The sequence below is a fragment of the Cryptomeria japonica genome, chromosome 5 (genome assembly GCF_030272615.1).
Source record: "Cryptomeria japonica chromosome 5, Sugi_1.0, whole genome shotgun sequence".
Classification (NCBI taxonomy): Eukaryota; Viridiplantae; Streptophyta; class Pinopsida; order Cupressales; family Cupressaceae; genus Cryptomeria; species Cryptomeria japonica.
This window is the reverse complement of record NC_081409.1, coordinates 213,719,570-213,740,050: the sequence shown is the minus strand read 5'-3', so window position 1 is coordinate 213,740,050 and position 20,481 is coordinate 213,719,570.

Below are 20,481 nucleotides of genomic sequence, written 5' to 3'. Positions count from 1 at the left end.
ACGCTTGGCGTGGCCTCACGAAGGAAAAGTGAATGACTATTAAAGTCCACGAAGTGGCGAAAAGGAGGTAGGGCCTGACACTAAAGCAAAGAGATCAAACGGAGATAAAGGCGATGCAAGTTCTCGTGATCCAACAATCGACATTGTTTCGCGAAAGAAAAGAGCACGGATTTTATGTTCTGCAAAATAGAGAAAGAGCGAAACAGAGGAAAGACTTAGAGGAGTTATGACCCGTTGGAGCCAGTTTTGAATTCGTTTTGGTGAATTCAATTCTGAAAAGAAAGCCAAAGCATACGGAGTTAATTTCTAAAACTTAAATGCCAACTTGTCCTTTTTGAGTCCGCATCAACTTGATTTCTATGTATTGTTTCATCAAAGTTTGTTGCAGGATGAATTGTTGCAGAGCGATTTTCTTCAGGTGAATAATCAAGTTTCTTGTGCTTTTCTTGATAACTCTTGGTTTGTTCTCAAATACTGTTGTGTGAATTAGTTCATTAAAGGTCTATGCTAATTTCTAGTGGTATAATTGTTTGATCAGAATGGCACCCAGAAGAGAATTGACAGGGAAGGTGAATTACCAGGACCGAAATATCTGTGATGATTTTTTAGAGCAATTAACCATGTCCACCAATGCTGGGGCTAAGGCAAAAGAGCTAATACCTAAGAACCCTCATCTAAAAATTGGAGATGACCTTTATGATAAGGGTAATTGGTTGAGGCACCCTGAAATAGGATTGTCAGGCTTAGGACTCTTCAAAGTCATTTTTGGGCAGACGAATTCCCCAGCTCCTTTGAATGGCATATGGGAGTAGGATGTAGGAAAGTTTGTGGTCCCAGGTGTTTTTATGAATGTAGATCTATTAGCCCTGATTGCACAGAATTACGACTCTGTGGCAAGATGCATCAGGAACATAAAGGGATCACTCTTGATTGAGATAAATGAAGATGAATTAAGGAAAGTGTTTAAACTCAGTGAGTCCTCCAATTTGTTAGAACCTATTGACTTTGAGTCATTAGCCCAGGTTTACAACACACAAAGGGATCATCTTAGAAGTAGCCCATTGAAAGAATTCTTTGTAAAGATAGGGGGGTTAACAGTTGTAGGCCCCAGCACAATGGAACCATTCTCTCTCAACCTATTCACTCTGAGAGCTAAGGGTATGTATTGGGCATTATGCCAGATTTTTGGAGAGGATGCTAAAAAGAATATGCCAACCCATTATATGTTAATGATTGCACAAATTATAAACCCCTCCCTAGCAATAACATTTGATTATGCCTCATACCTTGTTGATGCAATTCATAAAGGGCTAGTAGGAATCAAAAATGGTAAGGTGGATAGGCCATTTGGATGGTACTCCATGTTAATGCATATGTTTCTATTCAAAAAGGTTGATTATTTTGGAAAGGAGATGGACCTGATTAAGGTCAAGGATAAAGAAGAGATGCCAGTGCAATTGTGGAGTACTATTCTATCATAGGATAGAGAAGATGCAAGTTATTTAAAGTTTGATAGATGCTTTTCATCTAAAATTAGGATTCTTCTATGTAGAGAAAACCCTAGAATTCCTAAGGCTCTTTTGGAATTTCTCAAACCAAAGGAGTTTGCAGAGGATATCAAGATTATTCACAATTGGGGAGACATATATTTGTACCCTGTGTCTATTGTTTTTAGAGTGTTTGGATTTAGAGGCACCCCCTTTTTACTACCTTACCAGGTCCCATTGAAGATAGGGATTGCAGAAGTCTTGAGACAAATTGGGGGAGTACAAGAAGCAGAGCTAACCAATAGAGGTAAAGGGACTATTTTCCCAACTATTACCATGGCTCACCATTTTGTGATCACTAAGGGTGGATGGAGATTTTTTGAAGAATTCTTTAAGCCATATAGGTTGTCTGCTGCAGTGTCAAGATGTACAGACCCCGAGGATTTTTTCAATGGCATGTTCAGAAAAAGAGCAGTGTGTAGAGGTAGGCCACATCAATTTCAGTTCCCAAAAGATATGATTAGAAATGATTTCAGCTTAGATGAGAAAGAACTGAGGAAGGAGAAGTGGGTGGCATATAAGAAAGCCCTTGATTTTATCCATCAATTTGACACTGGCTATGACCCCCTTTCAAGCTTCAATCCATTTGAGGAGAAAATAAAATTCCTGATTCTTTATTTTGAAGATCTCATGCAGACCTTCAAAGAAAAGAGGGAGGCCATAATGCAAAATGAGCCTGATAAGGCTAAGATGGTATTGGCTAAGCCTGTCTTTGCTAGAGATATCCCACCTAGTGACTATGTAATGCACAAAAGGTCAAAGTACCCTGTGATAATGCCAGTGATAGGTGAGCCTTCCACTTCAAAAGGGAAGAAGAAAATTGAAGATGTCATTGACATCCAAGAATCCCCTAAGAAGCAGAGAGTGGGAAAGGAAATTGAAATTGGTGAGCCTCAATATTCTCCATCTCAGTCTCCTATCCACATTGGAGATGAACAAGCTGTGGCTGAACAATTATTGCAATTAGGGATTCTTGGTGAGATTGCCTATACCTATGAGGAGACCCAAGATTGGATGCCTGAAGAGCCATCTAATGTTGAAAGGATTTCATTGATGGTGAGTTAAAGGGCCAAGAAATGGACCTTACTGTTAAGCAAGCTAGTGAAGAATTCCTAGCTAACAGTAATTTTGTCACATCAGGAGCTTTTATACAGTTTCTATGGAAGCAAAATATTGATCAATTCAAGACTAGATGTGAACAGAGGAAAAGTGAACAACCTCTTAAAAATACAACTCAGGTAGAAGAAGAGGTTAAGAAAGAAATGATGGAGGAGTTCAAAGAAATCACCCCTGAGAAAGGAAGAGAAATGGTAGCAAAGGTTGGTGTGTTGATTCTCCCTGAATGGTATATAGTTGATGCCTTAGTGCTTGATGCAGTGAGGAAAGAAACAAAGCCTATGGAAGGAGTGACATTCAGCAAGGATAATGCTGCTCTTGTCATGTGGTCTTTAAAGAAGGATGAAAACAAAAGAAGGAAGGATGCATCAGATTCTAGCCTCTTAGGAGGCATGATAGTTAAAAGAGTCCAAGACACAGGGGTAGTGGAAGCTGCAAGCATAGTCCTAGAGACTGCAAAATTCAGTGTTGCGGTGGAAGAGAAAGGGGCACAAGAAAAGGCTAATCTCCAATTGAAGTTGGAGACTATTTTAAAAGCTTACAATGATGCTAAAGAAGGAATAGCCAACAGAGACATCATAATTGCTAGACTCCAGAGTCAACTGGTAGGTCAATATCATCCTGGTGAATCTTCTACACTCATGATAGCCTCCTCTCTAGCAAGACCCCCTCCTACTAGTCCCATCATTGAATATCCCCCTTCTCCTATGCCTTCTAGTTCCCAATTACCTGAAAACGTCCAACATGAGTTGGAAAAATTGAAACAAGCTCAGACATTGTATGCAAACAAATATGAGGAGAAGGTGAAAGCCACCATCTTGAAGTTTCTTGACTTAGTCAAAACCTCCAATGTATACATAAATATGAAGAGGATTCTTGAGATTTTGATCAAATTCAGAGAAGAAGAAGCCACTTTGGAACCAATCCTGAATAAGTGGGTGCCTAGAGGTAAAGAGTTAGAGCTCATGTGTTCTTCCCATGCAGATGCAGAAGAGAATGACAATCTAAGGTCCCCATGTGAGTTTATAAAAGAGATGAATATTCTTTTAGTGGAAGGAGCAGGTATAAAAAGAAAAGCCCAACTTTATAGGAAACAATATTCAAATCATAAATTTGAAATGTTTCCAGGAGGTTTCATTGGTCCTATCCAGCTAAAGGAATAGAAGACTTGATTAAAGGAGGTGGACCACAATTTGTCCCTAAGGATCAATCAGATTATTAGTACTGATGACACATCCTTATTTGTCCAAACAATTGAGGAAATTGAAAAAGTGAAATCTCATTATGGTTTCATAGAAAAATAGAGATTGGGCATGTAGAGTCACTTGGAAGCGGCTAGAAGATATGAAACAGAAGATTGCTAGTTTTACTTGGCCTAGTGATGATGTGTATCAGGAGTGGAAAGATAAGTATATGGGATAGAAAGAAGATGCTTAGGAGTAGTTACAGGAGGTTGCAATAGAACAACAAGCAGAGGAAGCCGCAAATGCTAAAAAGGACTTATAACCGCTTCTTGAAAATGACCAGTTGTTTGTAACAAACTTTCTTTTGAAGGGTCCAAAGATTGTATGCATCCATACTATTATAAATGGATACCAAGACTCCTAAAAAAATGATCGCAAGTAATTGTAAGAAAATGCTGCAGAAATTAATATGAGCTTTTTTCTAGTCTTATGGAGAATACTCTGAGTTTTGTAATATTTTCTCAAAATTAATATCAATATATAGACTATCAACTTTCGAGCCTAAATTTTGTGTTGTCTTCTGGTCTACTTGCAAATATTTACTGTTTTCAATATGAGTAATTTAGGGTTATTCATTTGAGTATGGATTGTAAGGCAATCTTAAATAGAGGCGTTTCTTAGCTTTTCTTTCCAGGAGGGAAATTAAATATGCATGAAGCATTTCTATCAATAAATTCCTTGTGGGAGATTTTGAGTTTGATAAGGGTAAATTCTTATGTATGTCAGGCATATGTGGGGTTTTATAGAAGCTGAGGTGATGGGATGTGTGGAGATATTTGATTGTGGGAGTATTGTTTAAACTTAGATGACTTTGTGGCCTGGATAAGACACTGGTATCAATTGTAGTTGTCCTTTTACATGTCTTGTAGGTCAACATTGAAACATGAGTATTAATGCAGTCCTTGACCAAGTATGCATACAAGAAACATCTAGTTCTATTAAGGCACAAGCATCAAAGTCAGAGGTTATGCCAACTAGTGAAAAAGTTTAGTCTCAAGCATTAGGAGTTGTAATAAAAAAACTTACAAGGATGAGGCATATTCATAACTTTTGCAATCCCACCTTGGATATCAACACTAGAAGCAACTCATATTGTTCGTGTATAGACAAGACAATATGGGAGTTCATTATACCCAACAACTCGTGGTGTTGTTGTTCGTGTTGGCTCTGTTGGACCCTACAATTAAGATTCAATATACATTATTCAATAAGATTAACTGTGCAACATAATGAAATATTGAAAAGTGTGTTACCTTGTTGAGCTTCGCTTGGTTTCGAGAATAGTTTAATATTCTCTACTTAACAGGACCAACCACGTGAAGGTGGAAGCTCATTTGGCCCCTCCCCCCCCCTAACATCACTCTAAATTCCCCATTAACATCTTATAACATTCATTCATTAATTCTTTCTACCATTAATAAAATATAACATTCATTCATTAATATCACATAACATTCATTAACACATAACATTCATTAACATTAATTAACACACAACATTCATCAATATTAATTAGTACATATAATCCATAACCATTAATTAGCACATAATTACATTCACTAACACATAAAAATCAGTTATTATCAAATAAGTTAGATTACAATCATTTCTTTCTTTGTTTTTTCTTTGAAGCTATGAAAAGACTAAGTGGAACATCGGTGTCTTCATCATTTCCCCCCTCTGCAGATGTTCCGCCAACTGCTCGTGATCTTAATGTATGCCTAGTCCTATACTGTGGACGAGGACACTGAAGCGAAGGGGGGTCCTCTGCAATAACAAAGAAATGGGTTAAATTCAAAAAAAAAAATATTATTGTTACAAGTATTTCATTAATTTAGAGAACATAATTGTTGTGCTCTTTACCTGATGGGGCCACATCATTTTGTGTAGCCTCAACCTCAACATGCTAAACACCAATTGCAATTATATTTATTTAAAGCAATAAGAGTGGTCCTCCTTACCTGAGTGGGGAACATCACGTTCTTGAGGTTGTGTACCCAAATCATGCTCCACTTGCTCACTACCGATTACATGCTCTAAAATATTAACAAGAAAGGTTACATTAATTACTACTCTGATTACGATGTGCTTCTTTAACCAATGAAGCCACACCTTCCCATGTTAATGTGCATCCAGAATGTTGAAAACGTTCAATCCATACCGTCATCCAATCAAGATTGTTTTCAATATACAAATGTAGTGCATCCCACTCTCGACCAACTGTACAAAAAATAAATAGATGTCTTACAATCGATTTATTTTGAAGATTAAGAATTAATTAACTACAATAACATCTTATAATTACCTCTCACTTTCCTCAATCTACCTTTCCCCGTCAAGTACTCCCCTTCGAATTTGTTAATGGTGTTGGGATCCCAAATGTGATCCACGTGGATCTTTGCTGCAAACTTAGGAAGATATTCAAAAATGTACACCATAGTTTGGTATACCATATATCCCTCCACCATAGAACCCTCAGGATGTGCTCTTTGTCGAACCAAAGCCTTCAAAAATTGCAAGTGCCTCTCAACCATCCACATTGACCTAGTGTGTACAGTTCCACACAATTCAATCTCCTCAACTTGGTGTATGAGGTAGTGTTCTTGTGCATTGAAAAAAGCTGGAGGTAGACACTTTTGCATTTCACACGTTAAATGAGGAATTTTTCTCTTCCAATATTTTATATCATCTTTATGGATTTCTTTACATGACAACCACCTACAAGGTATTCAAGATGCAAAAAAATATATTACATAAGAAGTAAAACAAATCGCAAATATAATATCTATACAAAAAACTAAACAAATATCACTACTTACCTCATGTATTTTCCAAGATCATATATGACTTGCTTAACATTATTGTCGAAGTCATCTAGGAGAGATAGAGGTAGAACGTACTACAACAATTATAAAATTATCTTTTCATTTTTTTGTAACGTAATGAAAAGTACACGTACGCGCAGTACTTAAATACATACTAAAAACACAAGAACTTGAATTACCTTAATGAAGGTATGCCAATCATGCATTTTCATCCCTGGCCCAAATTCACTTTTCTTTGATATGAGATTGTTTATGTTCGCAGCAAATCTTGTGGGAAATCGAATTTTTCGTATGACTTCTTTTATAGCATTGCTTTGCTAGTCCATTAATAACCAAGGAAGCTCACTTATATTAATCTGGTCTCCATGTCTATTTGATTGAATGACATTTATCATTGCATGATTGGAATCCTGAATGTCACTACATATTTTGACAATTTTTTCTTTGTCACGCCTTCCATCCAATATTTTCCATAATGTCTCTGTTATATTCTTTCCAATATGCATACTATCAAACAAATGAACAATTTGTAACTGTTCATAGTAGGGCAACCTACTAAATTGTCGGGGATAACTTTTTATTCCCTTAGGAAGGTGGTCATTTATGCCTTCACGACCTTCATGATCATCAATCACATCATCAGTAAACAAAACAAAATAAAAAAGATGTTTTATGACAAACCAATAGATGGAATGGCATTACCTTGATGATAAATTCTATTATATTCCAACTTCCACAGGTGAGGTGTCATTCTTCGTGGCTTTGATGTATTCTCTTGTTTCCCATTGAAAAGATGTTTTTCAGTATTTTGATACTTATGATTTTTGTGGAGAAAGTGCCTATACTCATCAAACACCCGCTTTCCTAAACTTTTTGAATGAAGACATTTCATCTTTGGACCACAAAAAGGACATGAAAATTTTCCCTTTGTTTAAAGACCTACAAGATAATGTATAATTGGATTAAATATGATAATTTTTTGAATTATAATGTTTATGCACAACTTAAACACTATAACATACCACAAAAATGTGTTAGCCCCGGGGCATCGTGTATTGTCCATAGAAGCATCGCATGGAATTGAAATTGTCTTTTTCCTATTGGTCTAGAGATGTCATACATAGTGACACCATTCCATAACTCCAACAACTCCAGCAACTCATCGATAAGAGGCTCGATATATACATTCATATCTTTAACTTGGTACTTACCTAATCGAATGAACAAAAACATTACATAATTATTATGACCATTTTACTACAATATTTATAATTAAATTTAGATGACTATATTTAAATGATAAAATACCTGGAACAATCATTGCCAACATTATGTGCTCCCTCTTTATTGACATCCATGGAGGAATGTTATTGTTGATAACAAAAACAGGCCACACTGAGTAAACAGATCTCATCTCTCCAAATTGACACCGTCCGCTGCCAATGAAAGCCTGAGATTATGAGGTTCTTCTTTAAAGTGTGGCCACTTTTACTCTATGTCCATAAATGTTGAACCATCCGCAAGCATTCGAATAATGTCATCTCGACTTCTATTGCATCCATGGTAATCCATAAATTGTGCCAAGCTAGTGCACTTGAATAATCGTTGCATACGTGGAATAATAGGAATATAGCGAAGAACCTTGTGAGGAACCCTTTTTGTTATTTGATCTATTCGATATCTACTAATATGACATTCAGGGCATTTAGTTCAAAATTCATGTTGTTTGTGATATATAATATGATCATTGGGACAAGCATCTATTGCTTGATACTCCATTCCAATATCTTTCATAACGGCAGATAATCCTCGGTATGAGAGAGGTAGAATATTTGATGGTGGTAACAAAAACTCACCTATCAATCTACAACAACAAAATATAATTTGTTATAATAAAGAATATTAATGGTACAACATGATTCATAGTTTATTATGACATATATGACATGCCTTAACATACGTGACATTGTTATGTTGGATAAACCATTCATAACCTTCAAGTTCACCAACAACAATACAATGGAGAGAAGAGTTGCATGTGAGCCTTCATAAAGGGCCTCAGATGCCTTCTCAAGTAGAGGGACATCATGAACAACATCAAGGTCATCTTCATCATCATGATCATTTGCGTGAGTACTAAATGAGTCATGGATCAATGTATTTGTACCATCGTCTTCAATTGTGTTTTTTGGCTCATGATCGTCATCTTCCATGGGATCATTATCTTCAGCTTCGATATTCACACCTCCATGTTTGTCCACTTCAAAAACCATATTCTCAGGGTTGTGTTGATCCATACCATGTGCTCCGGGGTGCTTGACCTATATAAAATTGATATACATAGATAAACCGTGATCATGATCTCATCATCACATGATTTATTATGTATATAAATTGTGAAAACGATATAATGAAAAACTTACCAATGGATGATAATCATGTCCACCTTCAATGTGACCATACAACCTACAATGTTTCTTTGTTGTTTTGATTAGAAGTCTTCTAGTCTTTAACCCCTTACAAATTTTGCATGGACAATAACATTTTCCATCACCTTTTCTTTTCAAGTTAGACCACAATCTAGCAATTGTCTCCTTATTTTGTTGTTCATTGATATTGTCTGACATGGTCTTTCTTCACAGGCAAGAAAATAGAAATTATTGTCTGGCATGGTCTTTCCCTCAGGAGTTGGTAGATCCTGCTTCCATACTTTAATTCTATTTTCTCAAAGGACAATCCTAAAAATCCATGCATTGCAAACAACGTTTTACACCTTTGTTGGTTGTGGTGGCGTCACAGTGAATTTACATCAATAAATGAAGAACATGCCAATGCTTTTAATGCAGCAATAGAAGTCTATCTCTTATTCAATATCTCTAGTGAAACCCCCATGATCTTTTGTTGGAATAGAATTTGTTGTATTCTAGAAAGGGTCTTGTCCTTTGTTGATGTGATATTCATCTACCTCAAGAAATAACTGTTCTTTTCTCCAACAAGAAGTGGAACTAAATGAAGATCTAGCACCATGAAATTAATCCTCAAAAGGATTACTATAGCTAGTTTAGGTAGATAATGATCTGGGTAAAATACTAATGTGGCTTTACGAAACATTATGTACTAGCTTAGCATAGTCTAACAACTTTGGTGTGACATGCTACATCCAATTAAGTCTCCATCAGTATCTATATTGTGTTTATAGATTGGGATTCAATGTACTCTTTTTATACATAGATTTTACTTTCAACCGAGGAGGTTTGTATGTACTTTGTCTTTTGATTGTATCCCTATTTCAAGAATTTATTCTATCAACAAATCATTTGTTGTAAGTTGTACAAGTGGAAGCTTGAACATGCCTTCCATGCTAGCCTTGTTGATACATTCAACACCATATTGCGCAACAAATATTTAGAACTCCATTTTTCTGAATTGAAGAGTGAGTAGTAGGGACAATCTAGGACACTTACAGAGGTTTTGCAAGAGAGATAAATAGACCTAAATATTATGGCTTAATAATGATCAATAGGTAAACAGATAAGAAACTCTCAATATCAAAATGACTTTCTCAATTGTCTTTACTAGAAATGGATAGATCTGCTAATAATGGTTTTATGACTATATGTCAACTTTAGACTCAATCCAAGAAGAGCTAGAACTAATATGCAATATCTAGATTTATGATCTCTATAATATAACAATCCCATAATTATGTTTCCACGCATCTATACCACAACACAAACACCATGCTAGTGTTCAGCCATAGCAATTGATATCCTAATTATAGAATGTGAAATATGCACATAACTATGAATAAAGATTAAGAAAAACAAAGAAAGATGCTTATGGAAAACATAAATGACTAATGGACAAGAATTGAATTCATTGTAGATAGTTTTGAATATCAAATTCACTTATTTGTGTGCATTTAGTAACTCATGTACTTGTGGCCAACTATTTATCTCTTTCATAAATTAAACACTTATTAATAACATTAAATAGCTGAGTAATTATGTTTTAGTTGAAATTGAAAATAAAATATTTTATTTAAAGACAACTCACACAATATCATATTTTAGACTCTCGGTTTTGTTAGTAGTGGTTTGATGTCTTTGGAGTTGATCATTGCATTTCTTTAGTTACGTTTGCCAGCCTACTCCTAGCCTGTGCCAAAATGGGAGCTTTGGAATAGCGTATGGACATCCATCAAAGCATAAAAGATAGAGGAATTTTATCAGATGTAGTTGCAACTGCACAAAATGGATTTGTTGAGAAGGCTTTAGAAACTTTCAAGAAAATGTAATCGGCAGGTGTAAAGACAAATTCCACGACCATTGCTACTATCCTCCCTACCTGTGCCAAAATGGGAGATTTGGAACAGGGTATGGACATTCATCAAAGCATAAAGGATAGAGAAATTTTGTCAAATGTTGTAGCTGTAACCACCTTGGTATACATGTATGCAAAATGTGGAAGCATAGACAAGGCACGTGAACTATTTGATAGAATGCTTGAAAGAAATGTTGTCTCATGGACTGCAACGATTGCTGGATATGCACAAAATGGATTTGTCAAAAAGGCTTTAGACACTTTCAAGCAAATGAAACTGGAAGGCATAAAGCCAAATTCCACAACCTTTGCTAGCATCCTCCCTGCCTATGCAAAAATGGGAGCTTTGGAACAGGGTATGGACATCCATCAAAGCATAATGGATAGAGGAATTTTGTTAGGTGTTGTACTTGCAAATGCCCTACTTGACATGAATGCAAAATGTGGAAACATGGACAAGGCTCATGAATTATTTGATATGATGCTGCAAAGAGATGTGATCTTATGTGAACAACCAACATGCACGTATACGAGAGGAAGGGATTGCTAATACAAAATTGAACACTCACTCCTCAATCATAGTTCTATGGTTTTACAAGATTAAACTAGGACAATTAACCACCACATGTATATTTTTTGCAACATGAAATCAAAAACTAGGGTAATTTGAATCTACCTCCTACGTGGGATTGCCTTCGACGCGGGTTTGATGTTCTTGGGGGTTGAAGTCACCACAGATGCCTACGTGGGATTGCAATTCACAAATCAATTCCTCGCCTCTTTTTTTATTTTGTAATGGCTGCTGTCGTCGTAATTACGACGAACTTGAGCACTTTTTTGAAAAAAAGAAAATTCTCATTGCTAATGCCTTCTTCGTCGAGACCAAATGGGTAATTTCCATTGGAATTATGACGAATGCGGGCATTTTTTCAAACAAAATCAAATTTGGCCACAATATACCTTCTCTGTCGGAAACCTCAGTCGAAAATCTAGTCCAAATGTATTAGTGCTTGCTTAACAATCAACTTGAAATACTTTATTGAAATTTGGTAAAACTAACACAGGCTACTCAGTCACTCTCTGCTTCAACAGTTCAAAACTTTTATTTTATCTGGTGGTCCACTTGAATTCCTTCCTATCTCCCCTCATTGTCTTAGCCATAGGGTTACAAATTGAACTAAAATTTCTGATGAACTTCCGGTAGAAAGTAGCCAATCCATGAAATGATCTTACCTTTCCAACACTTTTCGGTGTAGGCCATTCAATAGTTGCTTTTACATTCTTAGGGTCCATCTTCAAACCATCCTCAAATATCACAAATCCCAAATAGACTAACTCTTCCTTTATGAAAGTACACTTCTTAATATTTATCTGCAACTTTTCTTCTCTCAACCTCTGCAAAACTTTTCTCAAATGCAACAAATGCTCCTCTTTTGTCTTACTGAAAATCATAATGTCATCCAAATATACAATAAGAAAATTACCCAAGAATTTCTTCAAAACCTCATTCATTAGGCTCATGAAAGTACTTGCTGTATTAGTTAACCCAAAAGGCATCACCAACCACTCATATAGTCCTTCATTTGTCTTCAATGTTGTCTTCCACTCATCTCCTTCTCTAATCCTGATCTAATGATATCCACTCTTCAAATCTCTCTTTGTAAAGTACTTGGCTCCACTCAAACAGTCCATTATGTCATCCATCCTAGGCAAAGGAAACCGATATTTCATTGTGATCTTGTTTATTGCTTTGGAATCGGTACACATCCTCCATTCTCCATTCTTCTTAGCTGCTAATACTATGGGTACTACACAAGGGCTTAGACTTTCTTTGATCAAATCTTTCTTCAACAACTCCTGCACTTGTCTTTTCAACTCTTCATTCTCTGTCAGTGTCATCTGGTGTGTAGCTTTGTTAGGAAAACTAGCTCTGAGAACCAGGTCCATGCATTGACTAATACTTCTCATAGGTGGTAATCCATCAGATACATTATCTAAAATGATGTCTTCATACTTTGTCAGGAAATCTTTTATCTCTTTCGATTATTCTTCTTCATGCTCTGGATTCTCAATCTTCTTAGGAACTAAGGCAAAACACACATTCTTATGTCTCAGTCCATCTAGGAATTTCCTTGCATCCACCAAACAGATCCTAGCGTTTGTATAGACTTCACTCTTGAAAGGTTCCTCCAAGGGCAACAAGGTTTGCTTCATCCCATTGGCCACAATAGTGTATATATTCTTTCTCCCATCATGTATTGCATGTCTATCAAACTTCCAAGGTCTACCCAACAAAAGGTGACAAATATCCATAGGCATAATATCACACAAGACTTCATCATGATAATTCCCAATTTTTAATTTCATCAAATATTTCTCACTTAGTAACAACTTATGATCATCCCGAATCCATGCTATGTGATAAGGCTTAGGGTGTTTCAATCTTTCCAATTTCAACTTATTCACCATCTCTTTGGAAACAAGATTATTTGAACTACCACTATCAATGAAAACTTTATAACACTTACTGGATACCTTACATCTGGTCTTGAACAAATTCTTCCTATGCAAGGGCTCTTCATTTCTCTCGGTATGACACAAAGCTCTCCTCATCATCAATAGTTCTCTATCTTCTATTTTTTTAGTTGATCCGGTGGGGTTTTCTTCCACGACTGCTGTTCTTCCGGTATTCTCTGTCTTCTTACAATCAAAAGAATGATGTCCTTCTCCTCCACACTTATAGTAGGTTCCTCTAAACACTCTCTTGTCTTGTCTTATGTCATCTTTTCCAAAATTCTCATTCCGGTAGCCGTGTGGTTCTCTCATCTAGTAGAAATTTCTATCATCTTTCCCATATGAATTACCTTCTTTGCTTACTTCCTTGTCCTTGTTCTGATCCGTATAGGTTCCTCTACCTCTGGTATATCCTCTTCCTCCTTGAAATCTTCCTTCGATAAACCTTCCACCTCTACCTCTCTGTCTCTGCTCATGTCTTTTGTTCTACTTTTCTTATGCTTTCAAGGCATACTAGTAAGCTTCTTCGACACTCTGCAATTTGATCAAACTAAGTTCATCTTGTATAGACACCTGTAATCCATTCAAATATCTTGCATCTTGTTCAACTTCATCATCAATGTGTCCGAATCTGATATTCAACTTGTAAAATGCTTCAGTGTACTCCTTTAGACTAGATTCCTTCTGTCTCAAATTATGCAACTTCTGAAACAAATTCACTTGATAATAAGCTAACATAAACTTTGATTTCAACTTCGCAACCATCCGATCCCATGTTTTGATCTTCTCTTTACCTCTTCTCTATCTATCAACCTACAAATTCTCCCACCAAAGAGATGCATGACCTTTCAACCGGGTACAGACATATTTCACCTTCCTTTCTTCTGTAGTGTTTTCAAAATAAGAATATTTTTCCATCTCTAAGATGCAATCCATTAATTCATCGAAATCCAACTTTCCATCATATTCCAGTGGGGTAAAATGAGGTTTAGTATTCACCCTACTCAAAACCCTCAAAAACCTTTCTTCATCCAGATCGATCATCGATGGATTTACTTGTTCTGTCAGGTTTTCTTCTCCTTCATCCTCACTTACATCTTCAATTTGTCGACCTCTTCTTTGGGTTGTCTCAATGGCTTCCGACCGAGCTGTGATTCCTTGCAACATTTCCATCATAGAAGGGTCTACATTCCCACATTTTCCACCATTCCTATTTCCTCTTTGTGCCATCTTTATGCTAGTCCTCTGTAGTTGTAAGTTGGATCCACAGTCTGCCACCCTACTGCAAAATTTATCAGGACAACACAATCTCCAAAACAAAAGCTCGCTCTGATACCACTTGGTGCAGTCACCGACTAGGAGGGACCTCAAAGAGATCAGTCCAGACCAGTCAACAAGAGTAAACATAGAGGAAAAACAAGGACATGATGGAGGTAATGCAGAATACATTGAATTATATAATTAAAATTGATTACAACCAGCCGATAACAACCGGGTTATAGTAACTGGCTCACGGGCCTGCTAAAACATTCTCAGAATATAGAACAGGTCACAACTGGGACCTCCAATCTAAAGATCTATCTTCTATGTTATGTCTAACTCCTTAGATACATTCTAATGCACTATTACAGTGATTTATATGATCCAGGGGGATCTGGTCGAACCAAAACGGGATCAAAACCTGAAGAACAAGAGCTACCATGTAAAACCAACAAGGTCAGCCTCTGCCAAAGAAATTCCTCTAGAAAATCGAAAGGATGAAGTGTAGATCACGGGGAAAGGTCGACCACTCACCAAGGAACTACGAAATCAACACTTAGGGCTCCACAAGTTACAAAAAGGATTCGGTAGGTCACCAATGCAAATAGGTCCAGGCAACCGGTAACGGAAAACTATCTCAGAAACTAGTAGTGATAACTTGCCGAAAAATGATCCAAATGCTTTGCGGTTTGGGAATAAGGAAGATGATCAAGTCTTCAAGAAAAATCCAGCTCCATAGGTTCAGGTGAGCCAAATCCAGGAAATACAAAAAGAAATGCTGAAACTACAAAACAGGAATCAAAACAAAAAATAAATATTTTTGGTTGATGCAAGATTGCCAAGAACCAGGGATGCTCCTATATCAGTGCTTTTGCTTGAGCTTAATTTTCATGTGTGCATTTATATGTTGTTGCAGTAATAGTGTCATGGGAGGATATCATGATTCCTAGCAAGATTTTTGTATTACAAAAAAGAAATTGACCAAGGCAAATTCTGATGCATGAAATTTTTGTTTTTCTTGAATTTTGGTTTATCTCTCTATGTACATGTGAAAAAACTGAGCAAATATGAATATGAACATGAACAAATTTGATAAATGAATTTTCTTGCAAGGAATCCAGAATAGTTATGGTAGAGGAATTCCTTTTATAAAGGGTTGGGAAGAATAGGGAATACAAGAAACATTGTAGGATATAACATCACAATAGCCAATGTTAACTAGATTGTGGAATTAAATACTTTGGTGTTATTGTTGGTCTATATAGCCTACTCTTTGGATGAAATTAGTCCTCCTCACACCAATCCAAGATCCTTATAAATATTACTTTTAATTAAAGGACAACCATTTGCATAGATAGAAGCGCTAATGGATCACCCTTGTGCTGGAAAAATACCCACGTCTTAGATGATGTTGGCAGCGTTATTCAAATATAGATCTCCATGTTTTGAGTGGCAGGATCACTTTATCATGGCTAGGGAGCATATACATGTATGCGAAATAAAAAATCAAGTCGACTGAAGATTAAAAATCAAACGCTTAGTGGTTTGCATTGTACTTTGCGTGGGAGGGCAGTTTGAATCTGAACAAGATAACAGTAGCAGTTCTTTGAACGGGAATGGACCATGGAAGAATGGGGCCACACCAGTCACCTAAGCGGTCAAAGGTCAAAGCTATGTGTTGGTTAAACCCTTGTGTTTAGTATCCACTTATATCAAGTATTAGACACTAGACCACGGTTCGAATAAGCAAAGTGATTTAATTTATATTAATACTTGCATTTCAATAAGATGCAATGGTCAGATATAGTTTCGATAATGTATTTAGATGGTGATGGACTTATTTTGTACCATTTAAGATTATAATGAGTGAATTCTTAATCTTTAATTATTTTGTATTTAAACTTATGTAATCTATATTTGTCTATATTGTATAATTTTTTAAAATATAATATTATTTAATTTTTTGAATATTTTAAATTAATATTATATTAGATTTAAATTTATTTATGCTACATTATATTAATATTTATTATCTTATATTTTTTTTAAATCATTTTTTTTATATTATCTTACATTAATATTTGATTATATGAAATGATAAAAGATATTGATAATTTGTTTACTATAATTTTTTTTAAAATTATATATTACTTTGAATTTAATTATAATATTAATTTATTTTTATTTAGATTATAATGATTTTAATATTATATTGTTAATGTTAAAATTGTTTTATCATTATTTTTTACTATTCTAATTTATCTGACCTAACCGTATAGATTATGTTATCTACTGGCAATTCATATATTCTCAAAACCCTATGCAGAACAAACATTATAAAAAACCACATACTTACAGTTGTTCATAGCTATCACCGGCTACTAGTAAATGCCATCAATTGAGGTACTTGAGGAGATAAAGATACATATATAGTCTATCAGCTAATAATCTTTATAAAAATTCACTTATTTTTTAAATACAAATTTTGTCTTAGACAAGGAGTTTTGGGTAACAATTTGAAAACCAAATGATTGCAGAAACCAAGATCATAATAAATTCGAGAGCCATGCTTTTGGTTTTATGAAACCATTTCATTAGAAGAAATCCATATGAGAAAGAGGATGTGTACATGTATTAAATTTTGACAAAGTGATACATCCAAAACACTAACTCTTTTCGCTTTGATGGAATTTGGACAACACTAACTCTTTGCACTTGGATAGTAGTTTCAAAAATAAATTTATGAAACTACTATCCCATGCCTTCTATTTACATAATATTATATTTATATAATATTGGGAGATAAATTCTACAAATGGTTTCTCAAAATAATGTACCACAATTATAATAAAATAAAAAAATTCATATCCAAAATGAAGAGGCTATTTCAAGAATAGTGAATGTAACTCTTAAGAAACCATTTCATAGATAGAAAAAACAACCTCCATAAAAATAGTAGGTAACATATTTGATTTGTAACTCCACCATAATGGACATATCAAGGTAGGCATAAAAAATCATTACCCAACTTATATGTGACCCATCAATAACATGCAAATTACTTTACTAAATAGTTCTCATGCCCAAGCTGAAAACATTGCTAAAAATAGTTTGACAACTAAGACAACTAATTGTACCTCCTTTATGAATGCACATAACAATTAATGTCATGAGTCTTAGGGAATATTAATTATACATTATTTTTTAGTTATAGCTTAAGCATTCAAAACTACTTTCACAAGAGGGAGATACATAAAATATGTATAAGATTGCAAGGTAAATGTCATCTTTATCCAAACACTTGCAACTAAACTTGAATTTATAATTTGAACTACAAAAAGAATAAAAACCCTAAATTAAGTTCTAAAATGATTATAATATAATCCTAATTCAAAATATTTATAAAAATATAGAAGAAAGGTTAGAATGAGCATGTTTTGTTCTATCCTCAAAACTAATTTTGTGAGTGGATGAATCCAATTCATACCACTATTTACTTGACTAGTGTTCATACAGTCAATAACAAAAGAGAGTACAACTTCTAGTGAGCACAACTTCTAGTGACTAATCAAGTATGAAAGGAAGAGTAGATAATAATTAGCTAGGACTAGACAACTATGCTATTTCAAGTGTAAATAAAAAACACAACTTCCACAACCTTTGTGAAAAATATGTCATAGAATACAAAAGATTCATAAATATCAACTTTAGTGATATGGACTATTTTTGAATTCACTAAATACTCATTCCAATGATAAAAGAACAAGATAGTATGACCCATGACTAAACACCATAACGTGAAGAAAAATAGAGTAAAAGAGAATAAAAGATTTATTAAAGAAGAAGCTACATAATTTCCAATCCTTTACAATGTCTAATTTTGAGGTCTCTATAGATTTATTAAAGGAGAAGACCAAGAGTTTCCCTTCCTATTCAAACTTAAAATTATAGAATAGAATCTTAAGAAATTTGAAAATAATTTATTTTTACAAATAAAAGAATCTAAAATTGAAACAAGGGCGATCATGATTCAATTTTGAATAGACATAAGTTCCTACTCAAGATCCACATATTTGTCATCTTTTGAATTCTTCATCGACTATATATATTGTAGTGACATCATAAAGAATTGTTTACTTTAACAACTCCTTTTTATATCTTTATAAGCCAGTATTATAGTCTTCCTATTTCAATAATGCTCGGATCTTTGATGAGCCTCTTATTCTTTCAAGAAAGTTTATCAATCTCTAGTAGTCTTCCTTAAACATTAGAAAGACTATCCATATCAAGATTGCTTTAGCAACACTTGTTTTTAATTACAAAAAAAAAGGTTTTGAAGGGACCTAAAACCTTGAATACAAAGAACTATAAATAGATAAACCCTGAAACCTTAATTTGTCTTCTTATTTTTGGAGTGAGATAGTCGGAGTGGATTCTCATCCTTTACGCGGTGGTCGTGCTCGCCCTGAAGGTGGATCTCCAATAAAAAGAGGTAGCCTGTTCTTATGATTTTCCTTTCGGTGGTGGTTGTGCTCGCCATGTAGGTGGATCTCCAATAAAAAGATATTTCCTGTTCTTATGATTTTAGAAAGAAAGCGTGAATTGTTTCCAAATGTTTTTCCATCCGTAACAAACACAAATAGAGGAGAAGAACACAAGTAGGATAAGGGAAATTACAAGAAATAACCACCAGAAGCAAGAGAAACACTTAAACACTTCAGGTTTGATCAAAATCTTCTGACAAATCTAACAAGTATAATGGCCATAGAATTCATGGCTACTATTATAATAGCGGTGGTAGGAGCAGAAGCTCAATCTGTCCAAAAAATTTTAGACAGTGAGATCAACCAATATTCTGTTACAGAGAATTGTTCTTCAGAAACAATTGCTCATTCTACCGTAACCATCTTCAATGTGGAAAAATATGGCGCAGTAGGCGATGAAAATCATGATTCTACTCAGGTCATTCATCATTTTTTTTCCCTTACTACTAATTACTAGCAACAACGCAAATATTATGTATACAAAGGCGTTTCTTGCAAAAAAACACTATTTTTGTTTTCTTTCTTTTAAAGATTAATGGCTTTTATATCTATTTCAATTTACATGCAGGAATCATTCGTTCATATGTAGGCTTTCAAACAATACGAATAAAAGGAAACCAACATTTCATTTAAATTGATTTCAAATAAATTTGTGATTTTCCGGTAGGCATTTTTAAGAGCATGGTACACAGCATGCAGAAAACCATCCTCCATCTTGTTTGTGCCAGGCAACGGGAAATTTGTTGTAAACAATTTGCTTTTCCAAGGGCCCTGTCAACCTTGCTTCATTTTTCAAGTCTATAATTTAAAAGGAGAAATATTTATTGTACTTGTAATAATTTTATTTTGTGTTCATGAACTAAGTGATCTATTTCCATTTGCAGGTAGATGGGATGATAGTTGTGTTGGAAGTGAAGTCTAATGGACTCCTTTCTTTGCCGCCAAAACTCTTGGCTATTCAACTTCTCCTTGCAAGCTCTTTAAGAGCTGATTGTAATTCATTTGTAGAGGTTAATTCTAGAGCTACTTACAGTTGTGTATATGTGTAAACCAGATTGGTTATTAATCTATGATTACCCTGCTTCAATGTGGATGTAGGCAATTGCTG